The sequence below is a fragment of the Uranotaenia lowii genome, chromosome 2, assembly GCF_029784155.1.
Source record: "Uranotaenia lowii strain MFRU-FL chromosome 2, ASM2978415v1, whole genome shotgun sequence".
Taxonomy (NCBI): domain Eukaryota; kingdom Metazoa; phylum Arthropoda; class Insecta; order Diptera; family Culicidae; genus Uranotaenia; species Uranotaenia lowii.
The window spans coordinates 189,879,946-189,903,325 of NC_073692.1; the positions used below are offsets into that span (position 1 = coordinate 189,879,946).

The following is a 23,380-nucleotide window of genomic DNA, read 5'->3' on the forward strand; positions in this document are numbered from 1 at the left end:
GACTTTTAGCATGAAAACACGGACTAGAATCGGAACTTGGACTGTTTTGACCCTTGCCCAGCCAGGAAAGCTGGCTCAACTTGCTAGAGAAGCTAGCCGCCTCAAGCTAGAGGTATTGGGACTGAGCGAAGTCCGTTGGCCTAACACTGGAGAACACAAGACACAGTCCGGGCAAGTGCTGCTTTACTCTGGCATACGAATGCTACTCGGGAACGAGGAGTTGGTTTCCTGTTAAGCCCGCAGGCCCATGCGGCCCTCATAAGATGGGAACCGATAAACGAAAGAATAATCGTAGCCAGATTCAGAACACAGGTTAGAAACCTTACAATGGTCCAGTGTTATGCGAAAACTGACGTTGTCGATTTGCAGGAGAAAGAGCAGTTTTACAGTCAATTGAACAGTGTGGTTGAGAGAATTCCGAAGGGTGACATTCAAATCCACTTAGGCGACTTCAACGCAAAGATTGGCTCCGATAATCAGGACTTTGAGCGCATCATGGGGCGCCATGGCCTAGGACAGATGAGCGAAAACGGAGAGCTGTTTGTAGAATTTTGTGGCAACAACAACATGGTGATCGGTGGATCGCTCTTCCCCCATTGTTAGCAGCGCCAAGTCGAACCCCTCGGTTGATCGAAAACGATCATCGACGATCAAGTGACAGATCGGAACACGCGGTTGATAGATAGATAGATAGAGTGACGAAGCATTTATCAGATTTTCCTAAGAGTTCACAGTGACGATCAGCCAAGCAGTTTTTTCCTGCATTTGAAGTTATAATTCTTGTAATTTGATAGCGTTTATTTGCGGTGTAGTAACGGTGAGAATAATTGGACTTTGCTATCGATCATTTAACTTAAATAAGTATTTTATATCCTGTAGCCAGCGTAGTAAGAAGTGCGCGTTTGTAAACGATCAAGTTGAGGTTGAGGTTATCCTTTCATTGAATTTTCTTAACCGGTAAGGTCAATCACAATTTGAACTCCTATAATTGAAATTAATTAAATTAACATGATCCTACAGTCTATAAATATCTCCGGTATATTGTTGATGAGAATCGCCGTGAATTAAAGTAATATCTACACTAAATGTAAGTTACCAAATCCACATTGTAATTCCATTCTCAGAACTCACTTCAACAAAATCTTTACAGGAGATTTTTAATCGTACGTTAATAAACACAATGATTCAAAATCCAGAAACTACATATTCTTTTAAAATCGGCAATCTCAACAAATTAAAAATCTCATTTACGCTGAGATATGCCCGGAGGATCGAGAAAGGCGAAGACCATAACCTCAACTGCAGAATCGCAGCTAACGGACGAAGCAACGATATTGACCTCGAATGTCGACGGCAACCAGGAATCAAGAAAGAAGAATGGCAAAGAAAAAGAAACACCACCCACACACAGTTGTGCGCTTTGTAAATGGCCAGATAATAACGAAATGGTCATGTGTGATGCGTGCAGTCAGTGGCATCACTACATATGTGTAGATGAGACTGACGGAGTTCGCGATCGGGATTGGACCTGTGCCAAATGCCTTGAGTTAGCGGAAAAACACTCACGAGTACACAGTTTAGCCAAAGGTGCGGTAACAAATATGTGTGAAGAAGAACGAGAGAAACGTTTAGAAATGCTAAAAGAGAAAAAACAGCTTAAGAAGAAGTTTGCGCTGAAACGGTTGGAGCTGCAGGAGAAGTTGGAGGAAGAGTATCTGCAAGAAAATTATATGCTTCTTCAGATCAACGACGCAGGAAGCTTACGTGATGATGAGCAGGCTAAAGTTCATTCTGACCGCGACGGATCTGTAAGCGGAGCCGGTAGAATACGACAGTGGCTTAATGAAGTGGAGGAGTATGGGGGCGGCGGCACTATCGCATCGCTAGAGCCCAGGCGGAACAGGAACGCTGATAGACATCAACCGGAAGTTAGATGTCGGGTTCAATTGGCCTACCCGAACACCCAGCAAAATGAGTCTGCTGGTGAAACATCACAAGCTGTTCACGGTTCTGGCAACCATCACTCGTCTGAAAGCGCACTACAAGTTTGCCGTCCGGAGCAAAAATCGACTCCGCGTGACCAAATTGGTCAAAGCAGACCATCTGAGAATCACGGTCAATTAGATTCGTTCGTTTTAAATCGTAGCCAGCTAGCAGCCAGGCAAGGAGTTTCCAAGGACCTGCCAGAGTTTAACGGGAATCCTGAGGATTGGCCGTTGTTCTTTTGTACGTTTACCTCGTCAACTGCCATGTGCGGCTTTACCAACGAGGAAAATATGCTTCGTCTCAGGAAGTGCCTTAAAGGTCGAGCTTTAGATGCCGTGAGGTGTCACCTATTGCACCCGACGAACGTAGCAAAGGTGTTGTCGACTCTCAAAATGCTCTTTGGGAAACCCGAAACAATTGTGGAGGCCATCAAGATGAAAATAAGAACGCTGCCAACACCGGACATGGTTCGTTTAGAGACTCTTGTCAGCTTTGCGCTATCCGTCGAAAATCTTTGCGCCACTATCGACGCCTGTGAGGTCAGCGATTTCATGTATGACTCCTCTTTGCGTTGTGAGCTGATCAACAAACTTCCTACAAACCATCAACTAGAATGGGCTAGACACGCTCGAAGTTTGACATCTCCAAAACTTTCGGATTTGAGCTCGTGGCTGTATGCCTTGGCGGAGGATGCGTCTTCAATACTTATCACAGCGCCTACCAGCCGGAAGTCGCGAAAAGGTGAAAAATATCTGAACGTTCATTCCAGTTACGAACCGCGAGGCGAATCGCAATATTCTGCGGAATTCTCCCAACGTGATCGTCGTCCACGAGAGAACGAGAGCAAGGAGTGTAGAATCTGTAAAGGAACCTGCTTAACAGTATCCAAATGTCAACGATTCATTCAAATGAGTTACGAAGCGAAATGGGCTGCCGTGAAGGAGTTGCACCTATGCAAAAAATGTTTACGTCGACATAGCGGAATATGCCGTATGCAGAAGGTATGCGGAATCGATGGTTGCAGTTGCAAGCATCACCAGTTGATGCATAAGAAGCTCGAGGTCCACGCCGCAGAGGTAGACGAAAAAATTTGCAATCTTCATCAATCGCAATTCAACGAGATTCTGTTCAGAATCGTTCCGGTAACGCTTTACGGTCCAAAGGCAGTGGTACAAACATATGCATTTCTGGACGACGGATCAGAAATAACCCTAATCGAAGAAACCCTAGCCGATCAACTGGAATTGAAAGGTCCACAACATTCACTATGCTTGAAGTGGACGGGAGACACTCGTCGGTATGAAGAACGGTCTAAACCCATTGAAAAATCTCACAACTTGTCCGAAGTTCGAACCGTTCGAGAGTTAAAACTTCCCAACCAATCCTTAATAGCAGATGAAATGAAGAAGAAATATTTGCATCTTAAGAATATTCCTTTCGAATCTTATGACCGTGCGACCCCACGAATTTTAATCGGTTTGGATCACGCTCACCTAGGTAATGCTACTAAAATCCGAGAGGCTACTACCAGCCGATCGCAATCAAGTCCAGGTTGGGTTGGATCGTTTTTGGAAGCTGCACGGACAAGAAGCCAGCTAGTTCGTTCGTCAACATTCATTTCCTACCCAAGTGCGAGTGCAGCATCGACGACACCTTACACAGAGTGGTGAAAGACTATTCCTCGTTAGACAGCGTGGGTGTAACTCAAACAAAAACTCTGTTGTCAACTGAGGACCAAAGAGCTCTTGAATTGTTGTGTGCCAAAACCAGACCAGTAGGAGGAAGGTATGAAGTTGGACTTCTGTGGAAGTATGAAAACGTGAGGCTTCCAAACAGCAGAGACATGGCGCTTCGGAGATGGCAATGTCTCGACCGGAGATTGACTAAGGACGAAAATTTGGCTAGATCCATGGAAGCGCAGATCAAAGGTTATCTCGAAAAAGGTTACATACGAAAATTGACCCAAGACGAAATCTCAGCCAAGTATCCCAGAGTGTGGTACCTACCCATATTCCCGGTGGTAAACCCGAATAAGCCAGAGAAACTTCGCATGGTGTGGGATGCCGCTGCAAAAAGCCACGGCATTTCTTTAAACTCTGTCTTATTGAAAGGTCCGGACCAATTGAATTCTCTATTCTCGGTTCTTCTTAAATTTCGAGAATATAAGACAGCGTTCTCCGGCGACATACGTGAGATGTACCATCAGGTACTAATCGACAAGACCGACCAGCAGTGCCAAAGATTTCTTTGGAAAGACGATAGATCATCATCCAGTCCCAGTGAGTATATCATGTGTGTTATGACTTTCGGCGCAAGCTGCTCCCCCAGCAGCGCGCAATATGTAAAAAACATAAATGCGCAGAAGTTCCAAACCCGTTTTCCTGAAGCTGTCGATGTTATAATCAATCGACATTACGTTGATGATGCACTAGTAAGCGTTGAGATGGAAGAGGATGCCATCCGAATTGCCAAGGAGGTCTACGAAATTCATCGATCCGGTGGATTCGAAATAAGAAATTGGATTTCGAACTCCCGTAGATTTCTAAACGCATTGCCAGGCCCACAAACTCAAGAAAAGAGCTTAAGTCTTTCGTCCGAATTGGCCACCGAGAAAATCCTTGGCATGTACTGGGACACCGCCTCGGATTCCTTCAAGTTTAAGCTTTCCAACCGCCATGATCCAGAATTGTTGAACGGGGATCGAGTGCCAACAAAAAGAGAGATTTTGCGAACACTCATGATGATTTTTGATCTGCTCGGATTAATCGGCAACGTGTTGATGTATCTTAAGGTGATTTTGCAAGAGATTTGGCGCGTTGGTGTTGGCTGGGACGATACAATTACGGATAAACAGTTCCAAAAGTGGCTCATGTGGTTACAGGTCCTTCCCGCACTCCAAGAAATCAGGATTCCCCGATGCTTTCGTTCGTCAACATCCGCTTCCGACAAAACACAAGTACAAATGCATACTTTCGTTGATGCGAGCGAAAGTGGATTCGCTGCGGTAGTTTTTCTGAGGTTTGAAGAGAATGCAACTGTGGAATGCTTGCTAGTTTGCACCAAAACGAGAGTATCGCCGTTAAAATTTCTGACTATACCCAGGTCGGAGTTACAGGCAGGTCTGCTGGGATCTAGACTTGCAACTACTGTAACTAAAAATTTGTCCATCCCCATTCACAAGCGGTTCTACTGGACTGATTCCCGTAATCTTCTATGCTGGCTTAAGTCGGATCACCGACGGTACAGCCCGTTTGTGGGAACACGAGTAAGTGAAATCCTAGAATTAACTGACATCAACGAGTGGAATTGGGTCCCGTCCAAGGAAAACGTTGCCGACGATGGGACGAAGTGGAAAGGTGTTCCCGATATAACATCAAGCAGCAGATGGTTCAAAGGACCTAAGTTTCTCTACAGGCCGATGGCGGAATGGCCACAGATTTCTTCACCGATCGGCAGCACCAACGAAGAACTGCGTCCCAGATTGTTGTTACACTGTGCAGCTCAACCATCGATTGTACCCATTGAAAATTTTTCGAGCTGGTTGCGTTTGTACCGATCCACAGCAATGATTTTTCGTGCTGTGCAGAAATTTCGTCGCCTGGCAAGTCTGCCGAAAATTCCTAAAAAGAAAGAACTACATCTTGATATCAGTGTTATCGAACCTTTAAGTCAGCACGAGTTATTAGTTGCTCAAAAGTTCCTGTACCGAGAAGTTCAAAAGCGTTCCTTTTCTGAAGAATATTTTACACTACAGCAAGCCAGTTCTTCTAGCAAACTACTGAATGAACACAGCAAATTGTATCAAGTTTCTCCCTTTTTAGATGAGCTCGATGTGATGCGCATTCATAGTAGAACAAATGCGTGCCAGTACACGGATCTTGAAGCAAAAAACCCGATAGTTCTACCTTCCGACCATCATATGACGAGACTTATCGCACAGCACTTTCACAACAATCTTCTGCATCGAAACCACGAAACAGCCATGAATCGGATTCGCTTACGATATTACGTTCCTAAGTTGAGAGTTGTTTATCGCAGCATGAGAGGAAATTGTCAGCTGTGTAAGAATGCAAATGCAAACCCAAAGCCACCTGCGATGGCCGATCTTCCGGTTTCAAGACTAGCAGCCTTCAGTCGTCCGTTTACCCACATAGGCATCGATTACTTCGGACCAATTCCTGTTATAGTTCATCGTCGATCCGAAAAGAGATGGGGTGTCTTGATAACATGCATGACAACTCGTGCTGTATACATTGAACTTGCTCAAACATTAAGCACAGATTCCTGTATTATGGTACTGAGAATGTTTATGGTGCGCAGAGGAGTTCCGAGCTTCATATACAGCGACCGAGGAACAAATTTTCAGGGAGCAGCAAAAGAGCTTAGTGCCGAGCTAGGCAAAATGAATCAAAATGCCCTTATCGCTGCGATCGAATCTCCTAACACCACTTGGAAATTCAATCCACCCGCCTCCCCACACATGGGTGGCGCGTGGGAGAGATCGATTCAAACCGTTAAAAAGAATTTGCAAAATATGTCGCTATCCCGACTTCCCACTGAAGAAATGCTGCGTTGTGCATTGATTGAAATTGAAGGCACCTTGAATTCTAGGCCCCTGACATACGTGTCTATCGAAGATGAAGATGCACCTGTGTTAACTCCGAATCACTTTATTCTCGGATCATCAGACGGAATTAAACCTCTAGCACTCTTTGACGACAGCGCGAAAGCATTGAAGAAGTATTGGCACACTTCCCAGCTACTAGCAAATATTTTTTGGCGTCACTGGTTGAACGATTATTTGCCATGTCTAACAAGAAGATCTAAATGGTACGCACCAGCTCGACCGATTCAACTGGGCGATATTGTAGTGATAGTAGATCCTAATTCTCCTCGGAACTGTTGGCCCAAAGGAAGGATCATAGGAACCGGGCTGGCCAAGGATGGTCAGGTGCGAAAGGCTACAGTTCAAACGGTTCATGGAATCTACGAGAGACCAGCAGTGAAGCTAGCAGTGCTCGACGTTGGCGTTCCGAGTAGTGCGATTCCGGAGGAATGTGGCCGCACTCCTGGGGGGACTGTTAGCAGCGCCAAGTCGAACCCCTCGGTTGATCGAAAACGATCATCGACGATCAAGTGACAGATCGGAACACGCGGTTGATAGATAGATAGATAGAGTGACGAAGCATTTATCAGATTTTCCTAAGAGTTCACAGTGACGATCAGCCAAGCAGTTTTTTCCTGCATTTGAAGTTATAATTCTTGTAATTTGATAGCGTTTATTTGCGGTGTAGTAACGGTGAGAATAATTGGACTTTGCTATCGATCATTTAACTTAAATAAGTATTTTATATCCTGTAGCCAGCGTAGTAAGAAGTGCGCGTTTGTAAACGATCAAGTTGAGGTTGAGGTTATCCTTTCATTGAATTTTCTTAACCGGTAAGGTCAATCACAATTTGAACTCCTATAATTGAAATTAATTAAATTAACATGATCCTACAGTCTATAAATATCTCCGGTATATTGTTGATGAGAATCGCCGTGAATTAAAGTAATATCTACACTAAATGTAAGTTACCAAATCCACATTGTAATTCCATTCTCAGAACTCACTTCAACAAAATCTTTACAGGAGATTTTTAATCGTACGTTAATAAACACACTGATTCAAAATCCAGAAACTACATATTCTTTTAAAATCGGCAATCTCAACACCCATCGACCAGCACATAAGGTCACTTGGGTATCCCGAGATGGCCGAACAGAAAATCAAATTGACCACATCTGCATCAGTCGAAAATGGAGAAGTAGCCTTCTTGATGTCCGCAACAAGCGAAGCGCAGACATTGCATCTGACCATCACCTCGTCCTTGGCGAGATACGACTGAGAGTTGCGCGTGTCCAACGGCGCGAGGAGAAAGTCGGGTGTCGATACGACGTCCGCCGGTTGGAGAATCCAGAGGTGAAAAGGGCATACGATGAACAGCTAGAATCCAGAGCTTCGGAGTTGCCGACAGACGGAACAGTCGAAGAACAGTGGTGTGGAATCAAGAATGCCTTTATCACGACGAGCCATGGTACTCTCGGTAAAGTTTGTGGAAGACGAAGTGAATGGATGCCGGATGAAACCTGGAGGATGATCGATGGTCGGAGAATGGCGAAAGTCGGAATTGAGCAGGCATGTACCGGGTCAACCAAAGCAGCCGCCCGCTCACGATATGCGGAGCTGGAAAAGGCAGTGAATCGAGCTCGTAGACGAGACAAGAGAGCCTGGACAAACTCCCTAGCCGAAGAGGGAGAAAGAGCCGCCGCCATTGGAGATATCCGATTAAATATTATATGATATTTCTCGCCGCCTTAGTGGTGCAAGGACTAATGCAAGAATGCCGCTGAAAAACCGAGCAGGTCAGCTGCTGACAGATCGAACAGATCAGCTCAAGCGTTGGACTGAGCATTTTGATCAACTTTTCCGAGTTACAAATAGCAATGGCCAACAGAACCCGCAGCTCGAGGCGCCCACAGTAAGTCGCATTAATGGCGTCAACTCGGAAGCGCCCTCGCTGGCTGAAATAGAAGCGGCAATCAAGGACATGAAATCCAACAAAGCGCCTGGAATCGATTGCATTCCTGCTGAAATGCTCAAAGCCGACCCTGCCTTGTCAGCACAAATGTTGCACCGTCTTTTCGCTGACATCTGGGATACTGCAACATTCCCGGCCGACTGGATGCAGGGTATCCTCGTAAAGGTCCCAAAGAAAGGAGACCTAACAGAGTGCGGTAACTGGCGTGGCATAACTTTGATCTGTACAACCCTCAAAGTACTCTGCAAAGTGATCCTGAACAGGATCCAGGAGAAAATCGACGCTACACTCCGACGGTAACAAGCTGGATTCCGATCCGGACGATCATGTGTGGACCACATCACAACGCTACGAATAATACTGGAACAAATCAACGAATTCCAGGACTCTCTTCTGCTGGTGTTCGTTGATTTCGAAAAAGCATTTGACCGACTTAACCACGAAAACATCTGGGCTGCTCTTAGACGACGAGGGGTCCCAGAGAAACTAGTCCATCTCATCGAAGCACAGTACGAGGCATTTTCGTGCAAGGTCTTGCACGACGGTGTCTTGTCAGAACCAATCCCGGTAACTGCTGGAGTGAGACAAGGATGTATTTTGTCACCGCTGCTTTTTCTCATCGTAATGGATGAGATCTTGACTGGATCGATTGACTGTAGATCAAACCGAGGATTGCCGTGGAATCCTTCAACCATGGAGCAACTGAACGACCTTGACCTGGCAGACGATATTGTTTTGCTCGCCCAAACACAACAAGACATGCAGAGCAAACTCGACGACCTCACCGAAAGCTCCAAGGCAGCAGGTCTCAAAATCAATGTCGGAAAGACCAGTTCGATGGAAATCAATACAGAAAATCGTTCCAATTTCGTGATAGCTGGACAACAGGTTGAGACAGTGGAGTGCTTCCAGTATCTTGGTAGCCAGATTACGCCTGATGGTGGTACCAAGAAGGACATCGAAACCCGAATCAGAAAAGCCCGATTTGCGTTTGCGAGTCTCCGAAACATCTGGCGGTCACGCCAGATCTCTCTACGAACTAAGATCCGAATCTTCAACTCAAACGTCAAATCCGTATTGCTGTACGGGTGTGAAACTTGGTGCATATATGCGGTGACGACGCGAAAACTGCAAGTTTTTGTGAATCGCTGCCTGCGGAACATCATCCGCGCTTGGTGGCCTGGCAACTGGATCTCAAACGTTGAACTTCATCGCCGGTGTCATCAAAAGGCGCTAGAAATCGAGATTCGGGAACGTAAATGGAGATGGATTGGGCACACGCTGCGAAGAGATGAAAACGAGATTTGCAGAGAGGCGCTTGACTGGAATCCAGATGGGCATCGAAGAAAAGGCAGGCCCAAGAGCTCGTGGCGGCGAAGTCTAGCCGCTGAAATCCGCACAGTTGACGAGAACCTTGGCTGGCAGCAAGTGAAGACGCTGGCTCCGGATCGCCAGCAGTGGAGATCTTTTATCTCAGCCCTATGCGCCGGCCAATTGGCGCTGGACCCTTAGGTAGGTAGGTAGGTAGGTGCCACAAGGTAATAACATTGGGCCACTACTTTCTGTACTATCTATCAATGAATTATGCAACCTGCCAATACATGGTACCTCCAGATTATTTGCAGGTGACACAGCATTATTTTATCCAGAGAATTGTGCCAATGTCAAAATCGGAATAATGCAAAAGGATCTAGAGTTTTTTTTGTAAATACTTAAATAACAAACTTCTGGCCCAAAATCTTTCCAAGACCAAATACTCCGTGATTGACCGAGGCCATCAATTTTGTTCAGAGGTCAAATGAATGGTGCTTGGGACTAGCAACTCATTCACACTGCACAAAACTGATGCTTTCTCTTTGAACGTCAATAACGGCGCCGGCCACGTCCTAGTAGTCAATCGATAGATTGGAAGAAAGAGAAAGGGATGAAAGAAAGAAATTTGTGCTTTAGGAACGAGTTCACCTCTGCATCCTAGCAAACAATTTTGGTTTGGAGAGTGGGTGGTAGCAAGGTCTTTTGATACACTAGGTTTTCCGACTTTCACAGTAAGTAGGCGAGGAGTGAGCGGGGCTCTCAATGAGTTTGTTTATTTTTTGCTCAGCTTTTCGGGGGTTTGTTGGTAAACAAACTTCATGAGTTCCGCATAGTTGCATAGCCTACATAGCCAAAATGGCTGAATCGGGAATTCGATATTCGGTAACACTTCCTGAATATATACACACCTTGGGTGGGAGGATAAGATCAGGAAACACTTTTGACCAATGTGATCTAGTTTTTTTCATCCTGCTATAGACATTATTACTTGATAAACAATTTTTATCTGCAAAACCCTAAATTGGACATGCTGAACTCTGTCATTCTACCCTAAATTCAACTTCTTGCTAAGCTTTTTCAAATATCAGTTAAAGAAACCTCCTTCATGTGTTATACTAGTGCAATCAATTCTCCGATCGTTACCCTGTCAATGAGATATTTTGATTTGCATTCCTATATTTTGAATTTGAAGGTGTAGTTCTAAGGGCAGTGTGTTTATCGTGATACCTAAAAACTAATTGAATTAAACCAAAAACAAGTGTTTGCAATTTCCGTTTTTTTACGAAATCAGTAGTTTCATGTTGGCATAGTCTCGAATCAAATTGTATTTGTTAAAAAAAAAATGAAAGTTCATGAGGTTAACTAATCTGACTATTAATTATTTATTATTTTATCAAGCTAGCTTTTCAATTATTAAAATAATTTAAATAAAGCTTTAATGCCTTCTATTTGGAATTGATTTGCTTTTCGCTTTCCTGACTGAAAATGGCCCAATTTTCATAAAACGATAACGAAATTAGCTTTAAAAAATAGCTCAAAAGTTAACCTAAATATTCCTATACAATTGGAAGATGAAATCCAAAATCTAGTTCAAATGAAAAAGTTCTTTAAGACAAAGTATGCAAATAAGCTAAGTTTTGTTGAATTATGTGACATAAAAGTTCCTTGTTCTAGTTAAAATGCCCATCAAATGGGAATAATGTTGTCTAAACTTATCACATGATTATCAGAATATTATGAGATCATGTGTCTGTTTTTTTGATCCGTTAATAACTTTTGATATAATAGAGAACAAATTTCTTTTACAGAAATAACCCTCAAATATTAAAAAAAAAATAGAACGGGCTCGATAGTGATTAATGAAAAATAAATTTCGATTTCGGAGTTGCCGAGAGGGTGCATAAAAGTTTAATTTTGATAGAATTTCTTTTGAGTCTATTTGTATGTCAATGAGCATGCAGCGCGCTTTATATGATGGAAGTGGAAATGATGTCCAACCTAATTTACGAAGGGCATATAGTAGAAATTGCTTTTGAACTGACTCTATTCTTTCTTCGTGTGAAATTGAATATGGGGACCAAACAACGCTGCAATATTCCAGTAAAGACCTTACATAGGCAATATATATTAAATTAAATTAAAAATTAAAGCAAGAGCGCTTAATAAAGCCCAGCATGTTATTTGCCCTATGGATGATAGTATTGTAATGGTCTGTGAATGTAAGTTTGAAGTCTAAGATAATTCCTAAATCCCTGACTCGTTCACATTTTTCTACATTCTGATCTCCTAATGTAATTGTTATGTTTGGTGTTGTTCTTTTTCTGCTAAATGATATTAAGCTGCATTTTTTTACATTGAGCTTCAGAAGGCTTTTTTTGCACCACAGGTAGAAAATGTGAATTTCATTCTGGAATATGCTGATGTCTTCTTCATTTCTTATTTCCAAATAGAGCTTCATGTCGTCGGCATAAATGAGCATTTTGAGATTTTTGAGAATAAAGGAAATGTCATTTACATATAGTATGAAAAGTAGGGGTCCTAAATGAGATCCTTGCGGAACTCCTGAATTGACTTGAATAGGGAGCGATTTCTTTCCATAGAAATTTATAATTTGTTGGCGATTCGTTAGGTATGATTCAAGCCATTTCCGGAGTTAAGATTTTATGCCAATTTTTTGTAATTTGCCGACGACGAACCAATCGGATGCACACCAAGACGACGGCTGACTAGGAGCATCTATCTGACGTCGATTTCAAATATCGTACGACGGCCGTAAAGGAAACACGCGGCAAAACAAGTTGTGAGTTTCGCGACAGTGTGCACTAGAATAGTTTTTTGAAATTTTGAATTATGTTATTAGAAAATTAATTATTTGTGAAAAAATTTGTAAAATTTATGTTCTATTTCTTTTCAATTTAAATATAGTTTTCTGAGGATGGCTGAAATTCAGTAAGCTGAAACGTAAAAAACAGCAGTTATATTTATCGTCGTGAATCACCGAAAAATATCAATCAAAGAAAACCACAAGAAAGTGCGGTGATCAAAACCAAACAAAAAAAAAATTTGAAAAGAAGCATTGGTATGTCTATGCGATCAAATGCCTTACTAAAGTCTGTATAAAGAGCTTCCACATGGTTTCCATTATCCATTTCATTCAATGAAATGTCTATAAATTCAATTAAATTAGTTTAGGTTGAACGGCCTTTGAAAAAGCCATGTTGCCTATCAGTTATTCGGTTCTTAAATTGGGCAAATAATTTTTCGTTTATAATTGCTTCAAAAAGCTTTGGAATGCAAGAGATAATGGCTATTCCGCGATAATTTCGAATGTCAGACTTTCGACCAGATTTGAATATAGGCACTAAAAATAAGCTTTTCCAAATTTTAGGAAAATTTCCTGATTCCAATGACATATTGAAAAGCCAAAACAATGGAGCTGTCAGTTCCATTGCCAAACTTTTCATGAATACAGGAGGAATTCCGTCTGGTCCTGGACCTTTCGAAGCGTCTAATTTTTTTAGTCCCTGCAGAATATCCTGCACATGAACTTGATTAATGTTAATGCCCCTTGAGAATTCTGGGAAAAATGTAAAATAATCGCGATCACGATCTTTTTCATTAAATGTCGTATAAATTTCTTGAAAGAAATTTGCAAAAAGATTGCAAATTTGCTCCGAGTTATCACCGACATGTTCGTCAAGGTGCATTTTTGACGAAAAAATCCTAGTTTTCAACTTTGTTATGCGATCAATGGTGCTCTGTTCGCCCCGAGTCAACAAGTCAAAGTAAAAACGTGTTTTAAAATTGATTATAATGAAAAATAAAAAAATTAATGAATTGAGGAACAATGTGTACATCTTGTTGCCGTGTACATTATTTATCAAGATAATTGAACGATTACTTGAGAACCTAGTTGTAACGAATGTTTTAGTTCCCGAAACAGCCAACAGCTTATAGCGCCACTCCCGGAAACCGAGAGGCTGTTGGTGCGCGATTTGCGTCCCGGCTAGAGACTCTGATTCAAGGCGGGCTAACAGTTTTAACACTCAGTCCCACTTAATCTTCCCAACTTACCAATCGAGTTGCGGCCCTAACTTTTTTAAACAAGTATGAGATGAATTGCACAACCCACAACTATGCGGACAAATCAAAATCTTACTCCCACGCAAACCAAATCAATGAAACCGTCAACGCTTCCCACCAATTTCAACACACGACTTTCAATTGAGCTAACACAATATGTTTAATTGTAGCGTTCATTGTGTTCCTGTAGCCCTGAGTGACGTCACTAATCATAATAGCTCTTAAGAATATTCACAAGTGTCTTAATCTAATCTGACCTTTTCGATTCAGCAAACCAATTTACGCATCGGTAGATTCCAACCTCCAACTAATAACCAGAGGCGACCATGTGGTTGGTGTCTCAGCTAACGCACCAAGACACGACTCGTACTTAACTAGTACGATGGCTTTTTCAACACGTGGCAGTGGTTGATTCTCGGATGGCTTATCGGTGGTGAAGCCTTCAATCGACGGGCTCGGCGGAACCGTATGGAGACCGGTGTGTTGATCGTACACCGTGTTCGAGCTCTCCTAATATTGGCAACAATACTACGGTTGTAGCACGTGTTCCACTCCAAACCACCGTTGTGGATACCGTCTTCTTGGCCCCGAGATTGGCAGCGAAATAAGCCCCAACAAACACCCACGTTGAACAGTGGGTTGCCTATGTTCAACGAGATTGTTTAGAACCACATATTGTCAGATTTGGTGTTACCGATCTTACCTGCTGAGTTAGCTTAAATTGCTCACAGCGAATAAAAAACCTCACTCGACTTAGGGTCAATGCAAGTTTGCCTAGATTTGTTCACATTAAAACAATTTATTAGATCACGCTAACACTTTTACAACTTTTTACTTACTAGTGCAATTTTCGAAGCCACACTAACTGTGCACTAGAGTAGCCTTATAGCTCTATTGCTGATTCTGAATTAACAAAAATAAATTAGCAAATTAGATTAGGTAGGCTTCTAACTATAGCTTGGCACGTTTTTACACTTACGAGCCTTCAAGTGCGGTCGAGCTCGATGTTATTCGCTGAACGGATTTCACCAAAGTGACTTACGATAGCCGACTAGACTAGCTACGATCCCCCCAATCTAACCCGCGCCAAATGATGGCTTAGCCACCGGCAGTTGTGTGTGTTGCACCCCATCTCATACACCCTAGCTGGTGGGCTTTTGTGCAAAATTTCAAGGACAAGGTAACATTCTTTAATACGCCTCTTTTTGCAACCCCGATCAGCTTATTGCAAAAATTAAATGAGTTCAAGTGTGGATCTCATCACGATGCAAATCGTAAGAAGCCTAACTGTTGTGAATACCGACCAGAAGATGGCGCGTCGAGCGGATAATTTAGCTTTCTATTTCCAAGCACGGTTTTGAGCTTTAGCTTTTTTATGGCAACTGAAATGCAGTGGCTCACTACTAATCGACAGGGCGTAAACTAAATCATTACATAGTTGTTTTTTTTAATATTTCTGTAAAGATTATAGGAAGATTCATTTTTTGCTGATAAATTTGTACTATAGGAAGTACGAATCTAATTCTCATGAAAATTAATTAAAGAAAATACGTAGATTTGTATAAAAGAGGAGTGCTCACTATGCCCCGGATGCTCGTTATACCTTTATTTCCCCTTATTTTATTTAATAACTTTGTCAATTAAATAATGGAAAAAATCTTTTTTTATTTTGTATTCTAAATTTGAGAGCAGGAATATTAAAACATAATTATAAATTTTTAATATCCACATATCAGCTTGTTTAACTTTTTTTTTCTTAATGTTCTAAATGCTGTTTAACTTTTTTCTTAATGTTCTAATTGCTGAATACAGAAATCGTACTCGATCAAAAAAGTAAATATGGCTAAAACTTATTTTAATTTGGAGCACAGATTTCATAGTTCAGAATCAAGCCAATAAGGCTGGAAAAAAATGAAATCCTTCTTTTGTCACATTGAATTGAGAATTCGCGAGAGGAGGGATAATAAAAAATAATACAAATTTTCAATAAATTGGAACAAATTTAACTGAAGCTTGTACGCAACATAATTTCATACAATTTATAATTCACATTAATGAGTCGCGAATGCCATAATGATGGTAAAACGACCATAATCGAAACAAAAAAAAATAATGAGAGAATTATTCAAGATAAAAAAATTCTTTATTCTTTTTTTTATTGAATTGTTGTGATTTTGGCCGGATTTTATGTTGTAACGCCTAATCAATTTTTAGTTTTCTATATTGTTGACAAATCATTCGAAAAAGATCACATATGATTGAGCTTTCGTTTAGGATTCAAAGATCTTATCTCTTTCCTCTTTAACCATTTTTTTATGTAGCTGCCCACCCATTTATTTCGATGTTTTATCACTCGAAATATTCTTTACCTACCTACAGTTAAAAACATGATTCAACGTTTAGACAAAAAAAACGATAAACATAATAACGCCATTTTCAGCGCTTCCAAGCACAAGCAAGATTCCACATTCCCGAATCCTGTGACCCCTCTGCTCGAACAATGTCGGTCGAAGCCACTCAAGTTTAAAGTTTCATTGCAGTTCGACTTTGGCCAGCGGATCCGATCCCATTCGAGTGCCAATATTTCCAATCCTAAGTATGTACCTACTGAGTGGGCCGACGAATGCCAACCCGATGGGAAGATGAAAATCAAACAGACCAGTAATGACTGCCGGATCTTTTCCCGGTTGGTTGTCAACTAACTACCGTGGTTCCGGAACAGGAAAGGACTGGTCTGGCTGAACCATCAACTGGTAGTCAATTCGTTGGTTGGTTGATGGTACATATTGTTTACCGTTGTAATTTCCCCTCCTCCTCAAAGCAAATGTTGTGGACCAATCCGTTTACCATTATTCCATTACCACCAAACTGCTTTCGTCGTCGGTTGGTCGGATGGTTGTCCTTTGCTTTGCTGAACAACGTTCACTTGAAATTCGATTCCGCTGGAGAGGGTTTTCAGTAAACGATAGGAGGATTTTTTTTTTCGTCACCCCTGATATGTTCGTGGTCGATTTGTACCAACCATCATGTGATTAATTAAAACTGCATGTCAAGATGCGATCTTGTTACCGTAATCGGTAGAAATCGATAAGCGGAAACGAGATGCTGAAAGTCCATAATTTTGACAAACTAGTAAAAATCAAACTGATTTAGAGGTTTTGCTGCAAATGCATACGAAATGTTGAAATCGGAATAATTATACAAATCTTGAGGTCGTTCTAACGTAAGTATTTGATTGTTTTTGTCACATGTTAAGTGAATTTTCTTTCTCTTTGTGACATCAATTTAGAACTTCCAAAAAACTGGCTATTTTTTTAATAAGCTTGATTGCTTTTACTTGTTCATACCTTGGATCCGAAGAAAAAATTAAAAAATTACTGGAGGAAATTAGCAAGGTACATTTAAGATGTTAGTGATTATTCAACTACACTACGCTTTATATATTGATTTAGTAGAAAATCAAAGGAAAAATCAATACAGACCTAAGATATATATTCCAATTTTATTGTGGTTACGATATTATGGCATCGTTCTATTTAGTTCAGAAGTTTCTCGGCCATTTGCAGGCTGTCCTTTAATAGCTTTTTGAGTAACCATATTTGACTTGAACCCATAAAAGTCAGGTGTTTGCTGCCGTTCGTCACACTAGAACCACCTTGGGCTTCGTATGCCCGATGTGTCCCTTGGTTTCACCTTTTTACACTACATCATGGGGTAGACTGTGCTCATGCACTAATGCATCCACCCTTTTTCCTTTTTCCTTCTAAAGTTCATCTTGCTATAGGAAAGATCGTAGCTAAGTACGTGAGACCTTTTAAGCATCACCGCACGTATGAGTCCATATTAGGGCTATACCGCGTCCTAAGTTCGCGTTACTTTTGATTGGTGGTGTCATAGGATTCCCAAAGTCCTTCCTTTAGTTTATTAAGTTAGGTTGACTGTCTCTTTCTCTCCGTTCATGCTTTTTCCTGATCCTTATCAGATAGCACATGATCTGCAAGATTTTGTCGTTTGAAGTACAGTTAGAACATTCTAGGCGTTACAACATTTTAGGCGTGCACGGTTAAAAGTTGCTTACCTCTGGACATGTGCTTGGGGCAAAAAATATTGCATGTTCTGCCGACTCCGCCGTATCTACACATTCCTGGTAATATGACGAGCTGATAAACTTTAACCGATAAAGGTTTTGCTTTGAGCACCCATGACCCAAAAGTAACTGCGTCCAGTTAAAGTTGACCTTTCCATAATGCCTTGTCATAGTCTGAAACCCGTGGGATTAGCTTAGGCTAATGCGGCTATGCGTCCATCTTGAGTTGCTCGATGCGTTAAATTGCTTCAGCCTCTTGAGTATTGATGCTGCTCGTTGAGCTTTACGCACTCCTCCAACAGCTCATGCTACGTAACATTCTTTATCTGTATGCACAGCAAACTCGCATGGCTAACAACCAATGTATACACTGTAATTTGGATCTCTTGCGCTCCATCTCTAGGGCAGAGTTCCTGGCCGCTCCTCCGTATCGTAGTTTTGAAAGTGCAACGCTCGCAAGGAGACGTCTCTTGCTACCCTCTGGACCATGGTAGTTCGGCATAATCTAGGCCAGTGAGTCGATGACTTTCGACGCTCTATTACAACAATAAAAATTTGCAATGTGCACCGAAACTAACGCGGCGGTCGACGAATACTCCGAGGTATTTCAGCTGCTGTTTCGAAGATTTCGTGTGTTCTCTCCATGTGTTGCACAACTCTTTTGTTAGTCACGAGTAGTCCTTCGGTTTTATGGTGGGCTATCTGAACTTGACTCCTTCCATCCAGATATCAACCCTTTCTACAGACACCGTTGCAAGGTCTTCTTCCTCCTCGATTGTTTCGCCGATGATCATGAGCACGGTTTCGTCTATCTGCACGCTTGCTGGTAGTTTCAGCGTTAACACCTTATTATAAAGGCATTCCAGAACACAGGTCCTAGTATGGAATCCTGTGGAACATCCGCGGTTAAAGCAGTAGATCATAACCCGGTTTTGGATTCACAGGTCAAGACACCATTAAAAAAAACTTTCTATTATCCTGCAGAGAGTATTGGAAGCACGCATCCGGTGAAGCGCTTTAGCAATAGTTCTTCAGCTAGCGTTGTTGAAGGCATTTGTAACGTCGATCGTCCGAATTCTTTTGATGTGCACGTTTCGCGTACACTGTCACCATTTGGTTTGCGTCCATTGGGTAACTCCATTACCGAAAACCGAACTGTCTGTTCGACAGTCCACTTTCACCCTCTGTGCAGATTGTTAGTAGTCTGTTAAAGATTATCCCCTCTCGTAGTTAACCAAGGGTATCCAACAGACAAATAGGTCTGTACGATGACGGATGCCCAGGGGGTTACCCGGTTTCCAGGAAACCGCCAGGTTCGCAGTTTTCCACAGATTAGGGATAATTTTAAATAAAAATAATCCTTTCAAATGAAAAAAAAAATTAGTGCAGAATAAAACTTCATTTTCAAAGAATTTAAAACTTGAATTTTCTAGCAAAAAAGAAGTGTTTTTCATCATAAAATATTACTTATTCGCAAATAGAAATTAACGAACAGAGTCTTCAAACATAAATCTTTTTAAATGTAGACCACGAAACTCGATGATGTGCTAGGAATCAGCTGATCTCATCAAATTTCAAGTGTAGTAACTTAACATTTTGCTATAAGTTCAAAATTTTCTATTCGCTTTGTTTATTATAATTATGAAATTAATTGTGAAATTATAAGAAGACCTTTTTTCAGCTTTGAAAGATTGACTGCGAATATTGATAATAATTTTTTTATTAATATTTATCTTAAAAGTATCTGAATATAAATTTAGTATTGACTAAGGTAAAAACCTGAAAAAATAAATGCAAGTATAATTTGTTAAAAATTTCGTGTTGAACAATCTAACTGATAACACAAGACATGGCCGTTTGAACGGAATGAGGAATTTCAGAGGTTAAACCCCCTCCCCTCATCTGGATTTGCAAGTCGGATTAGAAATACATAATTGGAACAAAGAATAATCAATGAAACCCAAAACATCCGAATTATAATAATGGATTCATGGTTGAGGGCTCTGAAACTGATTAAAATTCTTGGCTCATATTTCTAAATTCAGAAACCATTTTTATGTACATTTCAGAAAAAATTCAGCTTCAAAATTCAGATACAGATTCAGCTCGTAAATAAGTTCCAAAATCAAAATTAAAATTTTGAAGGGGAAAAGCGAGCTATTTGCTATATACCCATGAGCAGACATTTGTTTTCTATACAGTGAAGTAATTTTTTGTTGTTGAAATCTCCTTCAGGCTTCGAGAAAACGATTTTATTATAACTGTTGTCTAAATTGTTGATCCTGAAACTAAATGCGGGCTAAATGCGCCTTTTAATGTTTTGGCCAAAATTTCTGTTTATCTGGCAATATTTCCGTGTTTTGAGATCTTCAATTCTCGTTAAAGATGTTGATTGGAGCTTAGATTCGAAATTTTAATGAAAAAAAATCATATATTTATTCTATTTAACCTGTTATTTTAGGATAGCAGCATTTTAAAAACATGAAGGGGGTATACAAAAATTCCCTCTTAATCCACTTTTTAATCATCATGAAACCTTCATAAAAGGATAAATATGTTTAAATAAGTTTATTTGGATAGGAAACACAAACCAATCAAGTTTTTGTTTTGAGCTTCTTTACGTATAATTTTTAAAAGTCAAAATATTACATCAAAAGCTATAAAATACTTGTAATAATTTTTAAATTTTTTGAGTTGGTAAGTTCATAAAAAAAATTATTGCCTCATGTTCAAAGCGTATCACCCTCAAAATTAATTGATTATATATCAGCCTTTTCGTTAAACGGCCGTACGCGCATTTAACCCGCTAGGCGCCTTTGGGAACACTTTTCCTAAGATGACAATTTCGGTAAGGAATTTAAATTGCAAGAGATCGCAGCCTTATAACTCTTATTATTAGTTCGATTTTTAAATTTTACCAAAGTCAGTTCATTTGCACAATTCAGCTGAAAGTGACAAAAATTAAGTAGAATTTGATTTCATTTTGCAAGTTTTGTCTCATGAAAAACCATTTTAAAAAAAACAGGAATTGACTTTTTATTAAGTTATTGATCATAAAGAAACATGTATCTTCTCTTAAAGAAATTGCAAGCATTCCATAAGTTTTCACATATTGTTCAAAACTTATAATATTGCAGTTTTTTTTTCAAGAACCTGGATTTCAAACTAAAAATTTTAACTAGGATCGAGTTTACATGGATCCGATTTGAACAAGAAAATTTTAATTTTTTGCTTCAACTATTGAAAAAGGATTTATTTTTAAAAATTTATCAAAAATGAAAGCTTCCATTAAAAAAAAACACTTATTGTAAGTAATTAGCTAAATTATGCAAGACATATTACTCGGACTTGCCCGTACATTGCAAAAAAAAAAAAAATTGGGAAAGCTTCGGCCCGGCCTGATTGCCGAAATTTTGTTGAAAAATATCTTGATTTGGTATAGATTCATTCATTTTTATTTTTTTTAAATCAAACAAAATGTTCAGATTGCATCATTATATTTTTAAATTTTGTCGCACAAAAATGAAATCTTTCAATTTAAATTTATTAAAATGAACATAGAGTATTTGTTGAAAGCCTGAAATGCAATTTAAAATCTGGTTATGTTTTTCGATGAAAATATAATTATTCAAATGTATTTTTTCTTGATTTTTGTTAAGTAGTTCCTGGTTTGTTAAAAAAAATCATGGATAGTGCCTGGATATTGGTTTGAAAATTCGGAAAAAAGAATGCCCAAATTTCGCCGGGTTTTATATAAAATAGCGGCCCGGATACGTGTGGGAGAACTTCTGGCAATTTTCAGCTAAGTTCACCAGATTTTGATGCAAATTTTAAGATTTCAACCATCGATGAAAGTAAGTTTCTTAGCGTTTCTTAGCATTCTATTTCTGTAAAGGAACTTAAAAATGAATAATGAAATAGTATTTTAAAAATGATATTTTTATTTTTTTTCATTCATACATTGTTAAAGTAAAAATGTCATAGAAAAATCTATCACCCTCCAACCAACCCCCACTCCCTCCGAAGTGAGTACTTCCTACGGCGCCCTGACACAAGGAAGCAACAATTAGTGTGTATACATTTCAATAATTGAATTTCATCACCTTTTAATAAAAAATAATCACCTCTAGTTTTGGTGACGAGACGTATTTAGATTGTTTAACATAAATCAGTTTTGAGTTAAATCAACATTTTTTAACTGATGAACCGACGGACCTACTAAAAAATAAAAGCTGATTTTGAATCCATTTTTTATCCTTCATTCAATCAAGGATTCAGATTTTTGCCTATATGTTCCAGTTTTAAACATAGATACCAAGCTTAAAAATAACGAAATTCTATATTTTTTATAAGTTTGGATAAAAACTTTACAACTTTTACTAACATCACTAAAGAATGTCTTGAAGAATTTGATATTGGAGAATTTCATTCATATAATAACTTTGTTTTAGACTGCGAAACAATTTGAGTTATTCTTTAAAAAATATCTAAAACAATCAACTTCATTAAACTTCCTTAAAATTTCGTAAAAATGCCTATATTTTGCAGAATTTAAAAATATAACATAAGGAAAGCTTTTACAACTTTTTTATCTCAAAAGTCAAAATTACTTGCGGTCCCCAAGAAAGTTTATCACATTTATTGTTTAAAACTTTTTTGTTCGAATGAATGAATTTATCCCTTTTTTTAAATACGATCTGATTTAAAAAAGAAAAAAAAATGCATTTGGAATCAGTGCCCTCAAATAAGTCAAACACAGCTTTCAATCTCTTTGCATTCGGAAAATGTGAATTTTGTTGCCTTGTGTAGTTTAACATTCTAGTAAAAACAAAAACAAAAATTATACCGTTTGATTTAACTATGAAAAAAGTGAACAAAATTGAAAAAGTTAAGAAAAGAGGAAACAACTCAAACAAAGTTCAATTTCAAATAACCACAAGTAACATATGTTCGCAGATTTCAATAGTTCTCAATTTTTATAAACAAAAAGTTGAACATAATCCAGCAAAATTTCACTACTCATTAGTCTGAATTTGTTTACACCTAATATTCAGAGCATTGGAAGTGTTGCTGGGTAAATATTCTGAAAAGGTTTGAGATTTCATTGATTAAGATTAATCACTGTGATTTTTATTTTAAAATTAATGTTTACGGCCTTATCGGTGAATGTTATGTTCTCATAGTGAGAACATTTCAAGAACTGAAAATTATAGATGGTTAGAAGAAGATTAAAAGAAAATTATAGGTGTTGAAAATGAGCGGGTAGAAATGTTTAAGAAGCATTTTCATCACATATTCAACTTTTGTTCAAGCACGGATCCACTATTTT

At 39.6% G+C, this 23,380-nt stretch overlaps 1 protein-coding gene and 1 long non-coding RNA gene across 3 annotated transcripts in view; both read right to left on the reverse strand.

Annotated features, from left to right (window-relative positions):
- Nucleotides 1-23,380, reverse strand: part of LOC129744586 (uncharacterized) — a 327,683-nt gene that overhangs the window by 101,241 nt on the left and 203,062 nt on the right. The window lies entirely within an intron of this gene.
- LOC129744598 (uncharacterized) lies at nt 13,799-15,155 on the reverse strand. The gene is made up of 4 exons (XR_008736949.1): nt 14,944-15,155; nt 14,804-14,867; nt 14,668-14,738; nt 13,799-14,607 (listed from the first exon to the last, which is right to left on the reverse strand). It is a non-coding gene; the product is annotated as an uncharacterized LOC129744598 (long non-coding RNA).